The sequence below is a fragment of the Phyllostomus hastatus genome, unplaced genomic scaffold, assembly GCF_019186645.2.
Source record: "Phyllostomus hastatus isolate PE091 unplaced genomic scaffold, TTU_PhHast_1.1 phas_contig_40, whole genome shotgun sequence".
Lineage (NCBI taxonomy): Eukaryota > Metazoa > Chordata > Mammalia > Chiroptera > Phyllostomidae > Phyllostomus > Phyllostomus hastatus.
Genome location: NW_025333872.1, coordinates 2,465,072 through 2,489,553, shown reverse-complemented (window position 1 = coordinate 2,489,553; position 24,482 = coordinate 2,465,072). Strand labels below are relative to the sequence as shown.

At 39.3% G+C, this 24,482-nt stretch overlaps 1 protein-coding gene across 4 annotated transcripts in view; it reads left to right on the top strand.

Moving 5' to 3' along the window:
• The window catches only part of BTBD9 (BTB domain containing 9), a 454,104-nt gene that overhangs the window by 352,659 nt on the left and 76,963 nt on the right, over window positions 1-24,482 (top strand). The gene's annotated exons all lie outside the window — the stretch shown is intronic.

Sequence of the window (24,482 nt, the reverse complement as noted above, 5' to 3'; positions counted from 1 at the left end):
CATGGATGTGAAACCTGCAGTTGTGAAGGGCTGAGTAGACTTTATACTTAAAAGAAAAGATTTAGAGAAAAGGAATCACAAATCATCTAAATTTAAATCTATCTCCCTCTCTTCCCCTACCCCTTATACTCCATTTATAAATTGGGGAAGATAGGTTGCAGAACAGAGGCAGAGCTGAGGCTCCCGTCTCCTGTCCGCTGCTGCTGCTGCTAGTATACCACATGACCTCGGAATATCTTTGTGCCCATCAGAGGCTGGAGGAGAGTCAGTAGATTCCTTCATGATTCAGATAGGGTGAGAGGCTATCTTGATCCACGTCATTAAAACCACAGTATTTTCTTCTTCCCTGTTCAGGGTGTTTCTACCTTCGAGCTACTAGGAGCCCCCAAGCTCCTGAAAGCCTCAAGCTATTAGGGCATGAAATATGCATACAGCTCTGACAGTTCTAGCACTTGCTCCTTGGAGGTCACCCTAGGATGTCTCCCATTCCCTAACACCTAAGCATTGATCTGATTGTCTGAAGATTGTTGGTTATAACCGTCTCAGACAGGCTGCCTTAGCCAGGTCCCCTTTTCCCCCTCAGCATGAATTTCAGTGTTGACTCTTGGGGATTCAGTGCCAGAGTGGGAGGATCCTGAGAAATCTGTGATCTCATCACCTTGAGCATGATTCCTTCCCTGGCTTGTGAAAGTTCTTCATCTTTGTTGTCTGTACTTTCCTAAATGTGAGTCAGGGCAGTGATATAGGGTGTGTGTGCGTGTGCGCACATAAACGCATGCACACATGCACATTGGGTATCTGCATGGTACTAGGACTGTGTTCTCAGGATGCCTTTGTAGGGCCTATCAGCCAAAATAAGAAGAAAGTAAAAATGGGTACAACAGGTAGGGCTGTGGAACCCTCTGGAACACAGAGAAGATAAATGTTTGTTCTTCTTGGTGAGGAAGGATTAGCCAGATGAATAAAAGAAATGGTTTAATTCACAGAGTGTAAGATTCTAATGAAGCCTCATGCTGTGCTTGAGTCAAAGTGGCAAGGACTAGCTGCAGCAGGGCCTTAGATAGGAGTGATTTATTCATCTCTGCCTCCTTCACTCCAGTTTTCTCCTTTCAGCTGTCCAATATCCATCACCAGAGAGCCCAGTTTCTGTACAGGAGTTTACCCCGGTAGCTTGCCTGGAATACATTTTGAAGGATTAGTGTACATGGCATAGAGACTGGCCCTTGTGCCCAGTATACTCTGGTGAATATTCATGCCGGCACCTGGGAAGGTTAGTTCTAAAAAGGCAGCTTGTGCAGAATACATTCTGAAGAGAGTGTTTTTCTCTTGCCTACTGATCCTTCAACCAAACAAATGTGGGAGGGAGGAGAAGCTACTCTGCAATCCTGGTGAGTATTTATGAGACAGAAACTACATCGTCACATCCTCTGTAGCAAGGGGGAGAACCACAACCCTCCCTACTTGGAGCCTTTGCCTAGGCCTCCCATTCTGGGGAAAACAGCACAGGTGATCCCAGAAAAGAAATGACAGCTGCCCATTTAGCCTTTGGTCCTGTAACCCACATCATTTTGATTTAATTACAACTGTTTAGCAGTTAGGAAAGTTAGAGTTATTAATGTTCAACTGAAAATGTTTGAATTAAAACTTATGATCCCAGCTTTGAAGACCTGGATCAAAAAAACTGTACTGAGTGACCAGTGATCAAAAGAATTGCAGTGAAAAACATAATTAGCCATATTTCCCTCTAGTTGTTACCAAAAAACTACATAAAATTGTGCTTTTTTTTGCCTCTTACCATTCTTCAAAAGATTTATCACAGTTACATGTTCAATTGATTAATTATCTTTTGTTTATAAGTACTTGTAGTTAGGATTCTCACTTTTATATATTAATAGAGAAGATGTTACTATTATTATTCTGATTAATCTTGTCTTTATTTTAATGGTAAATCATGTGCCACATGGAGGATTGTGCTTTGTGAGACACCTCCAACTTCAAATAGAATAGTCTTCTTCCTCTGAGTGTTTAAATTTTACAGCACTTGTAGTTTTTATAGATTTATTTTTCTGTTTTAGAGGGTAATTGTTTTCATATGAAAGCCTTACAAAAAAATTCTGTGAAGGAAGTTCGTGAAAGAAAGTTCTTAAAGGGAGTGAATTCAGACCAGGTAAGTATGAGAGAGAGCATGTGCAGGCAAGCCTTTTGTCGTACAGGAGCTAACAGAATAAGTACGAGATTTGGGGATGTGAGCGGAGTCAGGCAAGAACTTAGTAGAGAGAGGATTAGAGGAGAAATGAGCAACAGCTAGTCCGGGTGGTACAGCTGAAGGAGGATGAGGGCCTGAATTGGATGGGCAAGTATTTTAAAATCATTTTCAGCAAGAGTTCAGGATGCTGTAGATTGTGTCCTGTAGAGAAAAGACTATGATTTAAAGCTGGAGCAAAGGTTGAAACCCACATCTGATTTGGGTGAAAAGGTCAGACTGATAAGAAAGACAGAGAGATGTAGGGAAATTGTACTGGCTGTGTTAAGAGAGACCAGAGAAGAGATTTGGTGAGAACAGAAAGAAAGAGGCGACATGACTGAATAGGGAGAGTTGTGCCTTGAAGTTCATCCCTGCTGGAATGTTCTCTCACCTATACTATTCAGAGCTGAGCCTTCCCACCTTGTTTTGCCCTTCCATTCTCTCCCTTTATCAGCAGGTTGAAAGAATACAAAGATCTGCCTATAGCTAAATCGTGACTTCTCTCACAGATGTGGATTCCTATGAAAACATGACCCAAGGGACTAGAAAGGAGCTTTGGAGCTTATTAAATTTCTCTTTGACTCTGCTTCTTGGTGCTTTGTAGGTTCTGTACATGTGGGCACACATTAGCATGTGGTCAGAGGAGGAGCACAAGAATAAACTCAAGAGAAAAAATAGCATTCAGAATTGATATATTCATAAATATCTCTTAAATGAGGCTCTCCAAAATGGTGGGGGTGGAGGACTGTCTGGGGGCTATTTTTGGATTGAAATGTAATGCAATCCACAGAGTGTTAATGAACAAAATAAACTAACAAAATGGAAACAGATTCATAGATACAGAAAACAGACTGACAGCTATTAGAAGGGAAGGGTGTGGTGATAAAGGTGAAGGGATTAAGCAAAGAAAAAGAAGCCTGATAGACATAGACAACAGTATGGTGATTACCAGAGGGAAAGGGGGGTGGGGGGAGGTAAAAGAGGGTATGGGGGTAAGTGGTGAGGTAAGGAGACTTGACTTGGGGTGGTGAGCACAGACTACAATATATGAATGATGTATTATATTGAACAGAATTATATACTTGAAACCTATATAATTTTATGAACTAATGGTACCCCACTAAATTCAATAAAAATATTAGAAATAAAAAAAGAAAATCAAAGGATGGTAAAAGACAAAAAATACTGTGTAGGATGAGCTGCCTGGGTTTTGTAAGAAGGATTTATCTGTGGCTCCCTCTCCATTTCCCATCCTTCTCTCCTGTCCAGCTCCCATGTCTCCTTAGTTCAGCTCAGTGGGGTCTGTGATGTGCTGGAGACCATGCGGAACACCAAGACCATAGCCAGGCACAGTCCCTGTACTGTAGAAGTACACACTCAGGGTGCTTCCTCCTGACTGGACTTGGTCCTGAAAGCTGAGGGAAGGGGCACTGGATGGTGTTACCAGGGGACCTAGAGCCAGGTGATACTCTACTCCCCACCTGTTGGATGAAGGTTCACACTGGGGCCGTTTTGTTCTGTAGGAGTCATAATGTCAGTAGAGATCCAAGGAGTAAAATCCCCAACACTCAGCTGGGAGGTTAGTGAGCTCTGAGCTCTTTAACATGCCTGTCCCTTCTTCTCACCTCCTAATAATTTTATAGATTTTGGGACAGGGAACAAAAAACCACAAATACATATTCCCTATAGCTGTTAACAGAGGATGCTGATTCTGGCCCTTTTAAAATTACAACAACCCCTAATAATAGCCTGACCAGCAAATGAGGTTGAAAATGAGCTGGACTTGATACCTAGGGAGATAAGCCCTGTGGCCTGGGCAGGCCCTCCTGCATTCCTACCTCTTGCCTGTCCTTTTCTGATCCTGCTGGTGAGCCAAATTGGGCCAATCTCACCGATTGTGTATCCGGGTCGTGATCAGGAAGCTGCTGAGATCAAGGAAGACGGCCTTGCTGCTGAGAGGGAAATGGACGGTGCCAAATTTAAACCCAGGGAAAGATCTGTGAAAGCTGCATACCTGCGTAGTGTGTCACTGCCGGGAAGATCTGTAACATAATGAGACTTCACCTTTTAAAACGTAGCAAGACCATTTGAAAGGGTTACCAATATTTTTGATGCTAACATCTTCCCTAAGAAAGGGGCTACATTGGAAAGAATCACCTTGAAAAATAGAAGAAAACAGCTTTTCTTGTCAACGGCTGTTTGGCCTGGACATAATTTCCTCCATATATTCACACTGAAAACATAAAGTTAAAGAATTTTCATCAAATTGAATAGTATGAAATCTAGACATAAGCCAAAACTTATTTATTAATGAAAGGTTTGCTAAGTGATTGAATAATTTATAAAAAATTGCCTGTGCAGTGTTTAGTACCCCTAAGAAAATGAACCAAGTGACTTAAAAAAATAGATTTGCATTGAAAGCAAGAAATGTGCTGATTATAAATTGTGGGTTTTTTTGAAATGTGATAATGTAATGCAAAAACATTTTAAGACCACTGAGGTGTGTGTGAATGTGAGGTGGGATTATGATTAGTAGTTCACCATTTATCCACACTCAGTGCTTATGGAACATTGCAGCTGCAGCCATGCCATTTGATTGTATGGTGTTACCTTTTATGTCACCACCGAAATGTAAAATTAAAATTGTAACCCCTCCAAGACATGAAATGGTGGTCTCAGTAAATTCTTACAAGTTGGTAGTTTTATATTTTCTCAAACTTTTGGAAAGTTTTGTCCTGTCTAGCCATCCCTGTAGCCATAGCCTGCAGTCATACTCTCCGTCGACATCTCTCCACTTTCACATGATTTACCTGGATTATATGGCATTGAACGTGAGATTTGATGGAGAGAAAGCCCTGCCTTTCATCTTTCACTGCCCCTTTGTCACTTTGTCATGTGCCAACCTACCCAGTGGAGCCCGAGTGTGTACTTTGCCATCTCCTCACTGTCTGTCATCCTGGGGCTTCAGTAACTACACACAGAAACTGCATATGCCAAACAACCCAGAGCTTGTACTTGTCTTTTCCCTTATCAGTTCCAGAAGAATATTGTTTACCAGTGCCATTATTTCTCCCTCTCTTAGAGAAATCACCTTCTGTGTCCAAGATGAGAAATTAAACAGTATCAGACAAGACATACACTCTGTAATGTCCACTGACTAACCTGTTTCCCAAGATCCCATTCCATGCGGCGAGCAGCCTGTACTTCCCACCTCCTGCCTGTTGGAACAGGCTGGCCTTGTCTTTGTCCTGAAAGGTTGGGGCCCACTTAGAGGCAGGGTCCCGTCGTGGCAGCTTCTTGGGAGTTCTCATGTCTGGGGCCTGCAGGGGGCAGCCACCTGGTCCAATTCACACACTTCTGATAAAGCGTTGTTACTTAGTCCCAGGCTCCTGCTGAGAATCTCATCTTGGACTTGCAGACCTCCAGCAGCTCCTCTCAGCTTGACCTTGCTCCCTACCAGAGGAGGAAGCTACATAATTGAACCCTGTCACAGCCAACAATGAGGAACACACTCATCTCTAGGCAAATCCCAGTTTCTCACCAGCAACGTTGTTCCCCTGAACCTATATCAGTTCCTTCTGGCAGCTGTTTTAAGCTCCCTCCTGACTCTGAAGAGCAGAAATTAGAACAAAATTAGAACAGAGTCCCTAACATGATGTTTGTTTTTCTGCTTCTCATTGAGAAGAGTGAGAACTGGAATCTTCTGAATGAGGTGAAACACTGAAATTTCCCTTTGTGTCCACAGTTTTTTAGATTCCTCCCTCATCTTCATGTCCGTTGCAAGTGTTCTTTCACCTCATGACCTCCAGCCCCTCTCTATTCTGGAAGTTGGTGGGCTCCCTCTGACCCCACTTACCTCCTTAACAGCCTAAGCTGGTAAATATATTCTTACTGGTCCTTCATTTGCCTGACCCTGCACTGCATCCTCCTTGTCACTGCTGACCCTGCTGTCTTCTTTCCCTTGGTACCACTGCTGAAGGGAGTTCTGAGCTATGCTGAGTGTTCTGTCTGCAAGGCCCCCTGCCTGCAGCACAGCGGGCCCTCCAGAGCCTGTTCCAAAGCCTGTTTTGCCTTTCAACCCCACAGTGCAGTCTGCCCCCTCTCAGTGCTATGAAGAACCTCCTTTCATACTCGAATGAAAAGATGGTCGTCCAGAATGAGCTTCCTCGCCATCCCCATTCTCCCTCTCACTGTCTCTCTGGTCCTGAAGCCATCTTGTCATCCTCATCATCCTCATCATCAGAAAATCTAGTCTTTGTTGGGCACCCTTTCTGTCTCACTCATTCTGCTAAAAGCTTAGGCCCTTTTGGCTCACAGCTGCGGAAACCATAAATGGTGACTTTATTATGGTAATTGGCAGATTTTTCATGGAACACTGGGACAGAAACTCTGGTAAATCCCGGTGGACTAAAATCAGATGTTGGAATCCTGCCAGGAGCCCAGACGACCACCCCCCCCCCCCAAGCCACACCATCTTTCTTTATTTACTTGTCACTACAGATGACTTTTTTTTTGCTTCTTTTGTACGTCTGATGAAAGACGATCACCCCAGAATGCCTGCATTTTGTCTTCTCGTTTTAAGTGTACAGGGGCAATTAAGCTAGACTATCACATAATTCTAAATTTTTTAGAGGAAATCTGATTTGGCCCAGCATAGGTTGTATTTCTTCCTAGAATGCAGTCAGTTCTGCAAACCAAGCTCATGAATGCCCATAAACAGTCTCAAAGAGAGGAATCAATATATAATGAACAGATAGATACCCCCACAAAACCCCAAAACAACCTCTATTGCATACATTGTTGCAGAGAATTGTAAAATGTTAGAACTGGAAGAGCTTTAGCACCATTGTATCTAGCCTGTTAATTTCACAAGGGGTGAAACTGAATTTAAGTGACTTGCCTAATATCACTTAATCAGTACTCAGTAAATATTTGGTGAATTGTTGCACGGAAGACAATTTTTTCTAAATAACTTATTTCTGAAGACCTTTAACAAAGAATAGTCTGTATAAACTTTTTGAGGTCAGGTTTGATTTTGAGCAAGAGATTAGAAATAGGCTGGGTGATGACTTACTCTTATATTACTAATGTCCTGGCAGTTGGTCTTCCCTTCGTTATGTGTTTTCACTCCAATGAGAAAACTGCAACAGCAACAGTCAGGACCCCAGGCCTTCCAGTGGGGTCTCCCCCAAGCAAAGGACAGTTAGAAACAGGCAGAACAGACCCTTGCTCCTGATCCAAATGCCACACCATTCTGTGGAGAAGCTGTTGATCTCAACTGTTAAATCTCAGCCATTGTTCACAGTCTGGTACAGAATTAATCCCTTAAGAAAGGGACGGAAAAAAAACCCACCATTCAGCGCAACATAGTTTGTCATTGCATGCATAATGCAGGCTTTCCAATTAGAATGCTACAATTTGGAAACTTTCTTCACAGACTGATGAGAGAGCAATTATTTTAAAGAAGGGAAAACTCAGCCCACTGGGTTTGCCTGAAGTCACTTCTGACTTGAGCCACAAAGACAGAGTTTTGAAAACATATTCACTATTGAATTTTGCATCAAAACACCAGTGAGGAGAGCAATTAGTTGCTGTAAACTGAACCCTGGTAATCAATGAATGGTATGCAGCCAGCCAGAACATTTATGGAAGATGTAGGCAAAATCACAGCTGTTAATCAATTTTAAAAAGCCCAGCATTTTCCTGTTTTTAAGAGAAACTCCACAATGAGAACAAGGGAAGATGGAGGAGACATTTCACATCACCACATCATTACATCACCAGGCACTTCATGCAGTGCTTTTTAGGTAGAGAGGGGTTTGGGGCAACAGCTAAACACAAACCCAATCTGCAGTGATAGATTCTGGCCAGCAGCTTCCTTTATTCAGCCCCTCTTGGAAATGGCTTCTGATGTACAGTGGAGAGGTGAGATGTGGGGCATATGTTCAGGGATCTGCTCTCGGTCAAAGTCAGAGAGTGTGTCTGTCCCAGACAAGCTCACTGGGCAAGCATTCTTCAGCAGATTAGTAGCTCTGTGTTGCAGGTAGAAAGACATCAGACAGACTTTGCTGGTAGGGAAAGAAGTGAAGGGAGTTGGTGGGCTTTGCTGTTGTGCCTTATTAGAACAAAATTCCTCTGCATGGAAAAAATAAATTGAGCTCATTTTCCCTTTACTGTAAAGCTGTGCTTGCTTTTTTTCAGTTGGATCAAACAAAGGGATTTTCATTCCTGGCTAAGCCCAAATTCCAAGTAAATACGTATCCTGACACATGAAATTAGAATCTCTCTTAAAAACTCCAAAGCGTAGGTGACTCTGAGCCCTAGGCTTGATAGCTCAGATCCATCAGTGTCCCTTCTCCACTCAGGAGTCACTATGACCCTGATTTCCAGCCCCCAGGGACTCCTAATAGAGAAATAGAGAGGAGATGTCTCAACCAGTATGTGCATTTGGCTGCTGTTCAGAAAAAAAGACTTTAGGCCAGGAGAAATTACAAAGGTACAGATCGATAGACTAGGCTAATAAAAATTAATACCTTCAGCATGCTGACTATGATAGGCAGCAGATTAATAGCCTTAAAATATAGAGGGCATCTTGTAAGTCATTAACAAAAGAATAAATATAAGTAGAAAATGGGTTAAACGTTCAAGTTCAATGATAAGTAAAAACTGCAAACTAAAGTACATAATGAGCTATGTTTCATCTATCAAATTGGCAGTGTTTTTAAAGACAATGCACGATACCGGTGGGGATGCACGAAGACAGGATTGTGATACACTGCTGTTGGTGTGAGTGGAAAAGGGTGCAGACTCTTGTTTTGGGTGACAGGCAAAGGTGGGCATCTGTTTTCTGATACACCTCAAGGCCTTACATGCACTGGTTCAAGAGTTTCACTTATAGAAACTTTCAAAGCAATAATCATAGATTTAGCTTTTAAAAATGTTCACCATAGAATTTTCATAAGCAATGCAATATTATTAACACTTAAGTACCCAATAATAATAGGAGATTGATTAAATAAATTATGGAATATCCATAAGTGAAATTCTGTGAAGCCAGTACATATAATAAGGAAGACTACTCAATGATTTAAAAAAAAGGTATTCATAATAGATCATGAAGCAAAACAATCAAGTTACAAATAATTGAAGTTTGTATGTGTTTACAAAATTACTGGAATTATAGGTGACCCTCATTTTAACATAATAATTTACTATGAAACAAATTGGAGGACTTTGTAGAATAAGCTACTATGGGGCACAATATGCACAACTTTAAAAATTCCTTTAATATGCCACCACTCCAAGAATCTTTACTAGAACCTTCATGATACTCATATTTCATCTTCCTCTTTATCTTCAGCACATCCCTTATCATCAGGACAGTCTTTTCCTATGAAATAGTTTGAGATCTGGTTAGATTCTGTTCCAAATGGGACTGATTATTTTAATTTGGATACACTGATAGGAACACTAACATTATTATCCAGAAGCAGAGGGATTATGATTACCTGGCTCTCCATAAATAATCCAAATATTCTATTGGGGAAATAGCCTCAACAATGACTCCCAAAATGCCTGTTACCAGCACTGTTAAGGGAATTATTAATTAATTTGAATTTTTTTTCCTGGTTTTTATCTACTCTAACAGAGTTATGAATGATTTCAGCTCAGAACATGTATAAAACATACACTACGACCAGGGCACATGTTTGGAGTAGAATTTTTTAAAAGAAAAGGATCAATGGTCTTTATAAAAGGCTTATAATCATCTTGATAACCATACAAACATAGAAGCAAAAAATGTACTTTTAAAAGTTACTCAACATAAATATAAATTAACATAGGCTAACTGGATAAAAGTGCTGAGAGACTAGAATAGTATTTGAGGAAATGGCTGGTGAGGAAAACGATTCTCCTTATCAGGCAAGCTGATAAGAGTAGAATTATTAGATGCTTTAAAAAAACACAGTAGGGTAAAATCCTGTCAGATTCATTCAGAGTACTTTAACAGACTAAATACTTGGGTAAATTAAAGGGAGTCAATAGGCGTAGTATGTGTAGGCTTTCCAAAAGCCTTTTAATAGTTTTATCTATTTAAAAGATGAATTCCAAAATATTAGGTATTATGGATTTAGAGAGAGAGAAAAATATATATATAAATTGAAAACAAGGAATAAAGGGTTAAAGGAAAGGGGAACACAGTGGCATTCCTCATTTTTCTATCCTCAATAACAGCTTTATAAGGACATTAAACAGAACCTTGTATATACAAAAGATATTTATTGCAAGATTAAGGGGAAGTAATATGAACTACTTTTGTAGAGTGATAGGTTACCAGCTGTAAATTATGACCCAGATGTATATACTGGGAGGAAGGAAAACATTTGGCAGAGGGATTCCAGAAGCGGGCTTTGGTCAGGACACCAGGCTGGAACCTGGTACTCACCATCACTAACTGTTTGAGTTTAGACAAGTTACTTAATAGTTTTAGGCCTCACTTTCAACATCTAATTTGATGAGAATAATAATGCTTGCTAAGAGGATTTTTCAAAGGGTTTAATGTTACATTATATATAGCACTTAACATAGGGCCCAGGCCACAGTAACCACTGGAGAATTGTTGGCTGCTATGATTATAATAATCATTATTTGTTACAAATAATGCATTTGCTCAGCAAACATCCATTAAGTATAGGCTCTGTGAGACGCTGTGCCAAGTTATGGGTATAGAAAAACCCAAAGGGGAGGATCCATGATGGCAGTAAAGTAAGTGGAAGTTACACTCACCGCCTTCCAGGATCAATCTGGAATTACAACTAAAATATAGAAAAGTTAACCTGAGTAACAACTGAAGACTAGTTGAACAGAAGTCTTATAACCAAGGATTTACAAAAGAAGCCACATCAAGACCGGCAGGATGGGCAGAGATGTGGGAAAAGGGCTGGCCTATGGGTAGCAGCTGAGAATCCAGAGGGTTACCTCAGCTTCAAAGATTCCCCATAAGAAGTGTGGGGTCTGAACCAAGCTCAGCTTCCCAGCAGAGCCAGGAAGAGACACCTGTATAACATCTGGCTGTGAAAATCAGCAGGGATTCTGTCTGCCAGGGAGAGACAGCAGGCTGCTAGAAACCCAAGAGTCTTCTTAAAGGCTCAGCACACAAAATCTCATTTGCAGCCACTCACCCTGGGCTCTGGTGGAGGGAGGGCAGAGTGGACGAGAGTCACGTGAGAAGACACAGGGGTTGTGGCTCTGAGAAGAGAGCTAAAAGGACAGCTGCCAGGCTCCCTGTGCTGAGTCCCTCACCCACACAGCAGGCACCATCTTTCTTGCATGGAGCACTCCCCTCCTTACAGCATCAGCCTTGGGGGAATGCAACAGCCCCACCCTCTGAACTCCCTGTCACCCAACCCTGCAGAGTTCATGCCCTGCAGAGGAGTCAGCTGCCTAGGTCAGAGTGTAGAGGGCTGGGCAGACTCAGGGGCCATCAGTAACTGAGTGTGCTGTTCTGGAAAGATGGGGGCCATTTCTCCCACATTCCCATTAGCCTGACCAGTGCTACCCCCTCACAGGAGATCTACTAGCTCCACCCTCCAGGCTCTTACCAGTCCCACCCTCCCAGCTCCAAGTGTCTGCATCCTGCTGAGCTTGGGCTTCCCAGAAGACATGGACAGAATCTAGGACAGACTGAGTTGTATAGCACTGTGGTAGGGAATATGCCTCCCACCTTCCTAAGAGCCTGATTGGAGCCTCCCCCTCAGAGGAGATCCACTAGCCCCACCCTCTTGACTGCCAGCATGCCTGCTCTGCTGACCTTGGGCTCTCATTGTGGTCCAGCTAATAAAATTTGCTGGCCTCACCCTGATGATCCCATGAGACCCCACCACACCACAAAGGTCTGTGGGCACATGGTGGGTGGCAGCTAGACTTGATATACCCTGGGACTTTTGCTGAGTGGCCTCAGACCTAGCACTAGCACTGAGTTTGAACCTATATTAATCTGGTAGACACCACTCATCACTACCTGGTGACTCACTGAGAACCTACCTCATGCAACTTGAGTACTTCCAGAGGCTCATTCAGTGACTGAGCCTAACAGGCAGCCAATAGGTAGAGGCAGGCAGAGGCAGATCACGGGTGCCTTGGCCTTTTGCTGACTTGCCCCACAAACTCAGGGCTGGTGGAAGCTGGCCTTGATGTACAGCTTGCTCCTTCCAGTGCACACCTGGGCCAAGCTTAGGCAGCCACTGACTGTGGGTCATTTGTAGTTCCAAACAGGTTGCACAGGGCCAGTCACAAGCAGTATCTATCATGGACCTGCAGCAGAGTTCCTTCCAAGAGGCCCCAGAACCAACACCCAGTGATGAGCTTCTGGCAGCATCAGAGCAGGATCCAATTAGCTTCACAAGCAGCATATGTAATGAGAGATCTTGGCAGGCACTGACCCTACTGAGGTGAATTCTATTTTGTGTGGTCAGCATCTGTGCCACAGCTCATACATTGTGGTTGGGGTTGATCCATAGAGTCAGCCAGCCTGAGGGTTGACCCCAAGTACAAATGGGTCAATAGTAATCAAGATGCAATTACAATAGGGGAGTGCATATAACCGACACAAGGGACATTTCTAGAGCACCCAACTCAGGTGATCAAGGAGACTGTGCCACTGGGTCCAATAGGATACCTACTATATAAGGTCACCCTACCAAGACTGGGAGAAATAGCAGATATGCTTAATCATAAACATAAACACAAAGAGGCACCCAAAATGGAGAGACAAAGAAGCTTGCCCCCAATAAAAGAATAGGAGAAAACTCATAAATAAATAAATAAATAAATAAATAAATAAATAAATAAATAAATAAATTCAATTAAATGGAAGCAAGCAATCTACCAGATATAGAGTTTTAAAAAAATGGTTATAAAGATGCTTAACGAACTTAGTGAGAATTTTAACAGCATAAAAAAGGACATAGACACCATAAAAAGGACCAGTCAGAAATGAAGAGTACAATATCTGAAATGAAGAGTACACTAGAAAGAATAAACAGTATATTGGATGAAGCAGGGGAACAGATCAGCAATTTGCAAGACAAGGTAGCGGGAAAAAACCAGAGCAGCCAAAAGAAAAATATTTTTAAAAATGAGGATAGTTTAAGGACATTTGTGACAACATGAAACCTAACAACATCCACATCATAGGGGCACCAGAAGGAGGGGAAAGAGAACAAGGGATTGAGAACCTATTGGAATAAATGATGACTAAAATCTTCCTTAACCTAGTGAAGGAAAAAGATATACAAGTCCAGGAAGTAAATAAGGTCCCTGACAAGATGAACCCAAAGAGACCCACACCAAACACATCATATTTAAAACGTCAAAGGCTAAAGAGAAAGAATGAATCTTAACAGCAGCAAGAGAAAGATAGTTAGCTACAAGGGAGCTCCCATAAGACTCACCTGATTCTGCAACAGAAACATTTCAGACTAAAAGGGATTGGTACAAAATATTCAAAGTAATGAAAAGCAAGGACCTACAACCAGGACTGCTTTACGCAAAAGGCTATAATTTAAAATGGAAGCAGAAATAAAGAGCTTCCTACACAAGAAAAAGCTAAAGGAGTTCATTGCCACCAAACCAGAAATGTTAAAGAATCTTCTGTAAGAACAATAAATAGAATAAATACATACCTAACAATAATCACTTTAAATGTAAATGGATTACATCATCCAATCAAAAGACACAGGCTACCTGAATGGATAAGAAAACAAGACCCATATGTATGCTCCCTATAAGAGACCCACCTCAGAATGAAAGATATACTCAGACTAAAAGTAAAGGAACAGAAAAAGATATTTCATACAAATAGAAATGAAAAACAAAGCTGGGGTAGCAATACTTATATCAGACAAAAGAGACCTTAAAACAAAGGCTACAATAATAGACAAAGGAGGACATTATATGATAAAGGGATCAATCCAGCAAGAGGCTATAAACTGTGTAAACATTTATGCACCCAATAGGAGCACCTAAACATATAAAGTAAATCTTGATGGACGTAAAGGGAGAGATTGACAGTAATATAGTCACAGTAGGGGTTTTTAACACCCCATTGACATCAATGGATAGATCTTCCAGACAGAAAATGAACATGGAGACAGCAGCTTTAAATGACACACTAGAACAGATGGATTTCATTGATTTTTTCAAAGCACGTCACTCCAAAGCAGCAGAACATACCATTTTTTGACATGTATCACATTTTTGCACACATTTTTTAGGGAAAAATAAAGATCGGCATTATACCTGCATATTACTAATTCCATATCTATATAAATGTTTTTAATTCTTTTATTTATGCTTATGCAATAAAAGTGTAACACTAGAAACCAATAACAATATCCATATGCAAAATAATACCCTGAAATATGATAACCAGTTTTGTTTCTAAATATAAATAATTGAATTAAAAAATTAAAACAAAAGACTTTTTTCGTGAAAGTTTGGGCCAAAAACATGGGTGCACATTATACATGGCAAAATATGGTACATTCTTTTCAACTGCACATGGAACATTTTCTAAGATAGATCACATATTAGGACACAAGTCTCAATACATTTAAGAAGATTAAAATCACATTAAGCATCTTCTCTGACCTTAATAGCATGAAACTAGAAATCACTCACAAGAAAAAAAATGGAAAAACACACAAAGACATGGAAGCTAAATAACATGTTACTAAACAGTGAGTGGGTTAACAATGAAATCAAGGAAGAAATCAAATAATACCTTGAAACAGTCTTGCCGGTGGTTCAGTGGGTTGGAGCAACTTCCCGTATGACAACATGTTGCAGGTTCAATTCCCTGTCAGGGCACGTTAGCTTGCAGGTTTGATGCTTAGTCTGGGTGCATACGGGATGCAACAGATCAAAGTTTCTCTCTCACGTCATTGTTTCTCTCTGTCTCTCCTTGGCTTGCTCTATCTCTGCTCCCCCCTCTAAAATCAATAAACATATCCTCAGGTGAGGATTTTTTAAGAAAAATATTATTGAAACAAATGAAATTGGGCACTTCTGTACTAGTGTAAACAATAAAAATAATGTTAATAAAGACAAAGAAAAAAGAAAATGAGAACAAGACAACCTGAAAGCTATGGGACACAACAAAAGCAGTTGTAAGAGGGGAGTTCATAGCATTATAGGCCTCCCTCAAGGAACAAGAAAATCTCAAACAATCTAACTTTGCACTTAAAGGAACTAGAAAAAGACCACTAAACAAAGCCAAAAGTGAGTAGAAGAGAGGAAACAATAAATATCAAGCAGAAATAAATGAAATAGAATCTAAAAAAAAAAACCCACAACAATACAAAGGAATCAATAAAACCAAGAGCTGGCTCTTTGAAAAGATAAACAAAATTGGCAAACCTTTATTCAGAACCCATCAAGGAAAAGAGAGGACCCAAATAAATAAAATCAGAAATGAAAGAGGTAAAGTAAGAACTGACACCACAGAAATATAGAAGAAAGTAAGAAAATACTACAAATAACTAAATGCCAACAAATTGGACAATCTGGATGAAATGATAAATTCCTAGAAACATACAATTTTGAAAACTGAATCAGGAAGAATCAGAAAATGTGATTAAACCAATTATAACTAATGAAATTGAAGCAGTAATAGGAAGATCTCCCAATAAACAGAAGTCCTTCACTGGATGCCTTAACAGGGAAATTTTACTAAACATTCAAAGAAGTACCACCTCTCCTTGTCAAACTCTTCCAAAAATCTCAAGAGGAGAGAGAACCCCCAAGTTCATTTCACAAGGCCAGCATTATGCTAACTCTAAAACCAGATAAAGACACTACAAAGAAAAAAATTATAGGTCAGTATCCCTGATGAACATAGATGCTAAAATTCAACAAAATATAAGCAAACCAGATCCAGCAAGACATTCAGAAGATCATACAACATGATCAAATGGGCTTTATTCCAGGGATGTGAGGTTGGTATAAAATCTTCAAATAAATAAATGTGATACACCACATAAACAATGAAGGATAAAAACCACACGATCATATCAATAGATGCAGAAAGAGCGTTTGATAAAATCCAGCATCCATCAATGATAAAAAATACTCCTCAAAGTGGAAATAGAGGGAACATACCTCAGCATAATAAAGGCCATATGTGACAAACCCACAGCCAGCAACATACTCAGTGGGCTAAAACTGAAAGGTTTTTCTTAATATCAGGAACAAGACAGGCATGTCTGCCTTCACCAGCCTTATTTAACATAGTACCAAAAGTCCTAGACACAGCAATCAGTCAAGAAGAAGAAATAAATGGCATCCAAATTGGAAAGAAAAAAGTAAAATTGTAAAGTAGTGGGATACAAAATTATTATCTAGCAACCAGTTACATTTTTATGTTGCCAATAACCAACTAGCAGAAAAGGAAACTAAGAAAAAAAACATAAAATTGCAACAAAAACAATGATCACTGTTGCTATGCATGGCCTTTTGTGGCTCCATATAAATTTTTCAAATATTTGTTCTAGTTCAGTGAAATACATTATTGGGATCTTGATAGGAGTTGTGTTGAATCTATAGATTGCTTTGGGTAGTAAGGGCATTTTAATGATGTTAATCCTTCCTGTCCATGAACGTAGTATGTGCTTCCACCTATTTGTATCTCTCCAGTTTCTATCTTCAGTGTCATAATTTTCTGAGTACAGGTCTTTTACATCCTTAATTAGGTTTATTCCTAGGTATTTTATTCTTTTTGAAGCAATTGTAAATGGGACTGTTTCCTTAATTTCCCTTTCTGTTAGTTTGTTATTGGCATATAAAAATGCAGCTGAGTTGTGGATATTAATTTTGTATCCTACTACTTTGCTGGATTCATTTATCAGTTATAGTAGTTTCTTGGTGAACTCTTTAGTGTTCTCTATATACAGTATCATGCCATCTGAAAATAAAGACAGTTTTATATTTTTTTCTTTCCAATTTGGATGCCCTTCATTTCTTCTCCTTGTGTCATTGCTGTGCCTAGGACTTCCAGTGCTATGTTGAATAAAAGAGGTGAAAGCACACCCCTGTCTTGTTCCTGATCTTAAGAAAAATACTTTGTTTTAGCCTATTGAGTATGATGTTGGCAGTGGGTTTGTCATATATGACCTTTATTATGTTTGTTATATTCCCTCTACTCCAACTTTGCTGAGAGCTTTTATCATAAATGGATGCTAGATTTTATCAAATGTTTTCTCTGCATCTATTGATACGATCATGTGGTTTTTATCTTCCATTTTGTTTATGTGGTGAATCACAGTTATTGATTTGCAAATGTTGTACCAACCTTGCATTTCTGTAATAAATCGCACTTGATCATGGTATAAAATATTTTTGATACATTGCTGTATTCAATTTGCTAATATTTTGTTGAGGATTTTAGCATCTATATTCATTCATCAGGATATTGTCCTATAGTTTTCTTTTTTTGTAGTGTCTTTATCTGGTTTTAGAATTAGGAAGACACTGGCCTTGTGAAGTGAGCTTGGGAGGCTTCCCTCCTCTTGAATCTTTTCTAATAGTTTGAGAAGGAGAGGTGTTAGTTCTTCTAGGAATGTTTGGTAAAACCTTTGGTCCAGGGCTTTTCTTTGTTGGGAATTTTTTTATTACTGCTTCAGTTTCATTTGGTGCAATCTGTCTGTTCACATTTTCCAATCCTTCCTGATTTAGTTTTGGAAGATTGTATGTTTCCAGGAATTTATCCATTTCATCCAGGTTGTCCAGTTTATTAGCATATAGTTTTTCATAATATCTTAGCATAATCCTGTGTATTTCTTTAGTGTCAGTTGTTATTTCTCCACCTTCATTTCTTATTTTATTTATTTGGGTCCTCTCTCTCTTTTTTCTTGAGTCTGGTTAAGTTTGTTGATCTTGTTCATCTTTTCAAAGGACCAGCTCTTGGATTCATTGATCTTTTTGTATATTTTTTTAGACTCTATTTTGTTTATTTCTGCTCTGAGCTTTATTATTTCCTTCCTTCTACTCACTTTTTGCTTTGTTTGTTTTTCTTTTTCAAATTTCCTTAAGTGTAAAGTTAGATCATTGATCTGAACTTTTTCTTGTTTTTTGAGCTAGGCCTATAATGCTATGAATTTTGCTCCCAGAATTGCTTTCCCTGTGTCCCACAGGTTTTAGATTGTTGTGGTCTCATTTTCATTTGTTTCAAGGTATCTGTTGATTTCTTCCTTGATCTCCTTCCTGACCCATTCATTGTTTAATACAATGTTATTTAGTGTCCTTATCTCTATGTGTTTTTCAGTGTTCTTCTTGTGATTGATTTCTAGTTTCATAGCATTGTGGTCAGAGAAAGTGGTTGATATGATTTCAATCTTAAATTTATTGAGACTTGTTTTGTTTGCTAACATGTGGTCTCTCCTAGAAAATATTCCATGTGCACTTGAAAGGTATGTACATTCTACTGTTTTGGGGTGAAAAGCTCTGAAGATGTCAATTAAATCCATTTGACCTAGTGTGTAGTTTAAGGCCGCTGTCTCTGTCTTGATTTTCTGTCTGGAAGATCTACCTATTGATGTCAGTGGGATGTTAAAATCCCTGACTATGACTCTATTTCTGTCGATCTCTCCCTTTATGTCCTTCAAGATTTGTTTTACATCTTTAGGTGTTTCTATGGTGGGTGCATAAATGTTTATTAGGGTTATATCCTCTTGTTGGATTCTTCCTTTTATCAGTATGTAGTGTCCTTCTTTGTCTCTTACTATAGCCTTTGTTTTAAAGTCTCTTTTGTCTGATATAAGTATTGCTGCCCCAGCTGTTTTTCATTTCCATTTGCATGAAGTATCTTTTTCTATCCCTTTACTTTTAGCCTGTGTATATCTTTCACTTTGAAGTGGGTCTCTTGACCATATATCTGATAATGGGTTAATATCTCAAATTCATAAAGAACTTACAAAACTCAACACCAGAAGCATAACTCAATTAAAAAATGGGAAAAGGGACTGAATAGACATTTCTCCAAAGAAGACATACAGATAGCCAATAGACATATAAAAATATGTTCAACATCACTAATCATCAGATAAATGAAAATTAAAACCACAATTGAACCCTGGCTGGTGTGGCTAAATGGCTTGAGAGCTGGCCTGAGAACCAAAGGATTACCAGTGGGATTCCCAGTCAGGGAACATGCCTGGGTTCTGGGCCAGGTCCCCAGTGGGGTGTGCACAAGAGGCAACCACACATTGACATTCCTCTCCTTCTTTTTCTCCCTCTCTTCCCCTCTGTATAAAAAGAAATAAATCTTAAAACACACACACACACAATTAGATATCATCTTACACCTGTCAGAATGGCTGTCATCAATAAGTCAACAAACAACAAGTGCTGGCAAGAATGTGGAAAAAGGGGAACCCTTTTGCACTGTTGTTGAGAATGCAGACTGGTGCAGCCACTGTGGGAAACAGTATGGAGGTCCTTCAAAAATTAAAAATGGATCTGCCTTTCAACCCAGCTATCCCACTTCTGGGAATATATCTGAAGGAACCGAAAACACTAATTTGAAAGAGCATAAGCACCCCTATGTTCACTGAAGTGTTACTCACAATTGCCGAGATATGGAAGCAGCCCAAGTGTCCATTAGTAGATGAGTGGATAAAACTACTATGGGACATTTACACAATGGAATATTACTTGGCCATAAAGAAGAAAATTTTATCCTTTGCAATAGTATGGATGGACCTGGAGAACATTATGCTAAGTGAAATAAGCTTATTATTTCATATAAGAAATATGCTTATTAGCCAGTCAGAGAAAGACAAATACCATATGATTTCACTTATATGTGGAATCTAAAGAACAAACAACTAACAAGCAAATTAGAGACAGACTTATAGATAGAGAGCAGGATGACTGCTGATGGGGGAGAGTAGAGGATGGAGGGATTGAGCAAAAAGAAAACAGACTCATGGACATGGACAACAGTTTGGTGATTGTGAGGGGGTGAGGAGGGCATAAGGGGACTAAAATGGTAATGGAAAAAATACAATAGAACAATTTTAAAAAGTAATAAAATACCTAAGAATAAATTTAACCAAGAATGTAAAAGACCTGAACTTGGAAATTTATAAGGCACCAAAGAAAGATATTGGAGAAGATACAGATACGTGGAAGCACATACCGTGCTCATGGACAGGAAGAATTAACATCATTAAAATGTTCATACTACCTATAGATTCAATGCAATCCCTATTAAAATACCAATGACATATTTCACAGATATAGAACAAACATTTCAAAAATATATATGGAACCATAAATGACTCTGAATAGTGGCAGCAATTTTGAGAAAGCAGAACAAAGTAGGAGGTATCACAATACCTGATATCAAACTATATTAAAAGGCCATAGTAATCAAAACAGTCTGGTACTGGCATGAGAACAGACACATAGATCAGTGGAACAGAATAGAGAGCCCAGAAGTAAACCCAAGTCTCTATGGTCAATTAATATTTGACAAAGGGGGAAGAAGCATAAAATGGAGTAAAGATAGCCTCTTCAACAAATGGTGTTGGGAGATCTGGACAGCTATATGCAAAAAAAAATGAAGCTCAACTACCAACTTACACCATACACAAAAAGAACTCAAGATGAGTAAAAGACTTAAATATAAGCCATGACACCATAAATGTCCTAGAGGAGGACATAGGGAGGAAAATCTCAGATATTCCAAGCAGCAGTATTTTCATTGATATGTCCCCTAGATCAAGGGTCATAAAGGAAAGAATAAACAAATGGCACTTCACCAAAATAAAATGCTTCTACGTGGCTAAAGAAAACATCAGCAAAATGAAAAGGGAACCAACCGTATGGGAAAACATATTTGCAGATGATTCCTCGGATCTGCAAAATATATAATGGATATATTATATCCATTGGAGATCAATGGATACCTTGATCTCCAAAATATATAAAAACTCACACAACTCTACTCCAGGAAGACAAACAACCCAATTAAAAAAATGGGCAAAAGACTTGAACAGACACTTCTCCAAGGAGGACATACAGAGGGTCCAGAGACATATGAGAAGATGCTCAGCATCACTAGCCATCAGAGAGATGCAAATTAAAACCATAATGAGATACCACTTCACACCAGTCAGAATGGCCATCATAAACAAATCAGCAAACAACGAGTGCTGGAGAAGATGTAGAGAAAAGGGAACCCTAGTGCGCTGTTGGTGGGAATGCAGACTGGTGCAGCCACTGTGGGAAATAGTATGGAATTTCCTCAGAAAACTAAAAATGGAACTGCCTTTTGACCTGGGAATTCCACTGCTGGGATTATACCCTAAGAATCCTGAAACACCAATTCAAAAGAACCTATGCACCCCAATGTTCACAGCAGTACAATTTACAATAGCCAAGTATTGGAAGCAATTTAAGTGCCCATCAGTAAATAAGTGGATCAAAAAATGGTGGTAGATTTACACAATGGAATACTACACAGAAAGAAAGAAGAAGCTCCTACCCTTTGTGACAGCATGGATGGAACTGGAGAGCATTATGCTAAGTGAAGTAAGCCAGGGGGTGAAAGACAAATACCATATGGTCTCACCTATAAGTGGAACCTAATCAACAAAACAAGCAAACAAAATATAACCAGAGACACTGAAATTAAGAACAAACTGACAGTAATCATAGGGGAGGTGGGAGAGGACAATGGGGGGCAAAGGGGGAAGGGTTGTCAAAGAAAATGTATAAAGGACACATAGACAAAGCCAAAAGGGGGGTATGATCAAGGGTAGGAGGTGGGGATGACTGGGGTGGGTGGGGAGTAGTGGGGGAAAAATGAAGATAACTATACTTGAAAAAAAGAATTAGCAAGATATACATATATATATTTTAAAAAGTTCATAATACCCAAAGCAATCTATAGATTTAATGCAATTCCTACCAAGATACCAAATGGAGTATTTCACAGAACTAGAACAAATATTCCAAAAATGTATATAGAACCACAATAGACCTTGAATATCCATAGCAATCCTGAGAAAGAACAAAGTTGGAGAAAACATGCTACCTAATATCAAACTATATTACAAGGCCCTAATAATCAAAACAGCATAATACTGCCCTGACCAGTGTGGCTCGGTTGTTTGCTTATTGTCCCACAAAGCAAAAAGTCACTAGTTTGATTCCTGATCAGGGCACATGCATGGGTTGTGGGCTCCTCCACCGTTGGGGCGCATACAATAGGCAACCAATCAATGTTTCTCTCTTACACTGCTATTTCTCTTCCTCATTTATTTCCTCCCTTCCCCTCTTTCTTTAAAAATAAATTAAATCTTTTAAAAACAGCATGGTACTGGCATAAAAACAAACATATAGATTAATGGAACAGCGTAGAGAGCCCGAAAATAAACCCACACCTTTATGGTCAATTAATATTTGACAAAGGAGGCAAGAACACAAATGTGGTAAAGACAGTCTGTTCAATAAGTAGTGTTGGGAAAATTGGACAGATACATGCAAAAAAGTAAATAGGCCACCTTCATACACCATACATAAGAATAAACTCAAAATGGATTAAAGACTCAAACATTAGACTTAAAACCATAAAAATCTTAGGAGAAAACATCGGCAGCAAAATATGGGACCTTTCTTATAGCATTATTTTTTCTGATATATCTCCTCAGGCAAGGGAAACAAAAGAAAAAATGAAAGGACTACAGCAAGCTAATTTTGGCACAGCAAAGGAATCATCAAAATGAAAAGAGAGCCTACTGAATGGGAGGACATATTCTCCAATACATCTAATAATGGGTTAATATATAAAATTTATGAAGTACTTATAAAACTCAACACCAAAAAAACAATTTGATTAAAATATGGGCAAAGGACCTGAACAGACACTTCTCCAGAGAGAACATACAGATGGCCAGTAGATGTATGAAAAGATGCTCAATGTTGCTAATCATCAGAGAAGTGCAAATTAAAACCACAATGTCAGAATGGCCATCATTAGTAAGTTAACAAACATTAAGTGCCAGAGAGGATGTGGAGAAAAGGGAACCTTAGTGCACTGTTGGCGGGAAAGCAGATTGGTTCAGCCACTGTTGAAAACTGGAGTTTCCCCAAAAAATGAAAAATGGACCTATCTTATGACCCAAAAATTTCATTTCTGGAGATATAACTAAAGAAACCCAAAACAGTAATTTGAAAGAATATATGCACCCCTATGTTCATTGCAAGATTTGGAACCTGACCAAGTGCCCATCAGTAGATGAGTAGATAAAAATACACCACGGAATACTCCTCAGCCAAAAAAAAAAAAAAAAAAAGGGTGGGGGGAGGAAATCTTATCTTTTACAACAGCATAGATGGACTTGGAGAGCCTTCTGCTAAGGGAAATAAGCATATGATTTCACTGATATGTGGAATCTAGTGAACAAAATAAACTAGCAAACCATAGAAAAAGACTCATAACTACAGAGAATAGACTGACAGCTGTCAGATGTGGGGGAGGGTTGGGAGGCTGGGTGAAAAGGTGAAGGGATTAAGCAAAAAAACAAACCAAACTCACAGACACAGACAAACCATATGGGAGGGGAAGGGGGAACAAGTAAAAGAGAGTAAAAGGGTTGATAAATGGTGATGGAAGGAGACTTGTCTTTTGGTGGTGAACACACAGTACAATATATAAGTGATGCATTATAGAATTGTACACTTGAAACCTATATAATTTTATTAACCAGTGTCACCCAATAAATTCAATAAAAAATTAAAAATAAATAAATAAATAAATAAATAAATAAATAAATAAATAAATAAAAAGAAAAACCCGTAAGACATAGGTACTGCCTTCAGGGAACTCACTAGCTTTCTAGTTGGTGGAGGAAACAAGCATGTGTGACCAGCTATAAAACAGTAAAGTAGGCGCACTGTGTCGGAAGGAGTAGTGAGGCTGGGATGGCAGAAAATAGTGAGTCCTCACCGCTGTGGCAAGGCCAGGCAGAGTGCCGGGCTCTAGGCTGATCCCGTATTGCAATACTTAGGCTCTTTTATATTCTATTTTTTAAATTGAGGAATAACACACATACAGTGTACAGATTTTTAAAGTATAGCTCGATGAATATTTTCATATAACTACCACTCAGATCGCCATCAGCACATCTCCAGTGTCCCGGAAAGTTCCCTTACACCCCGTCCCAGTCATTGC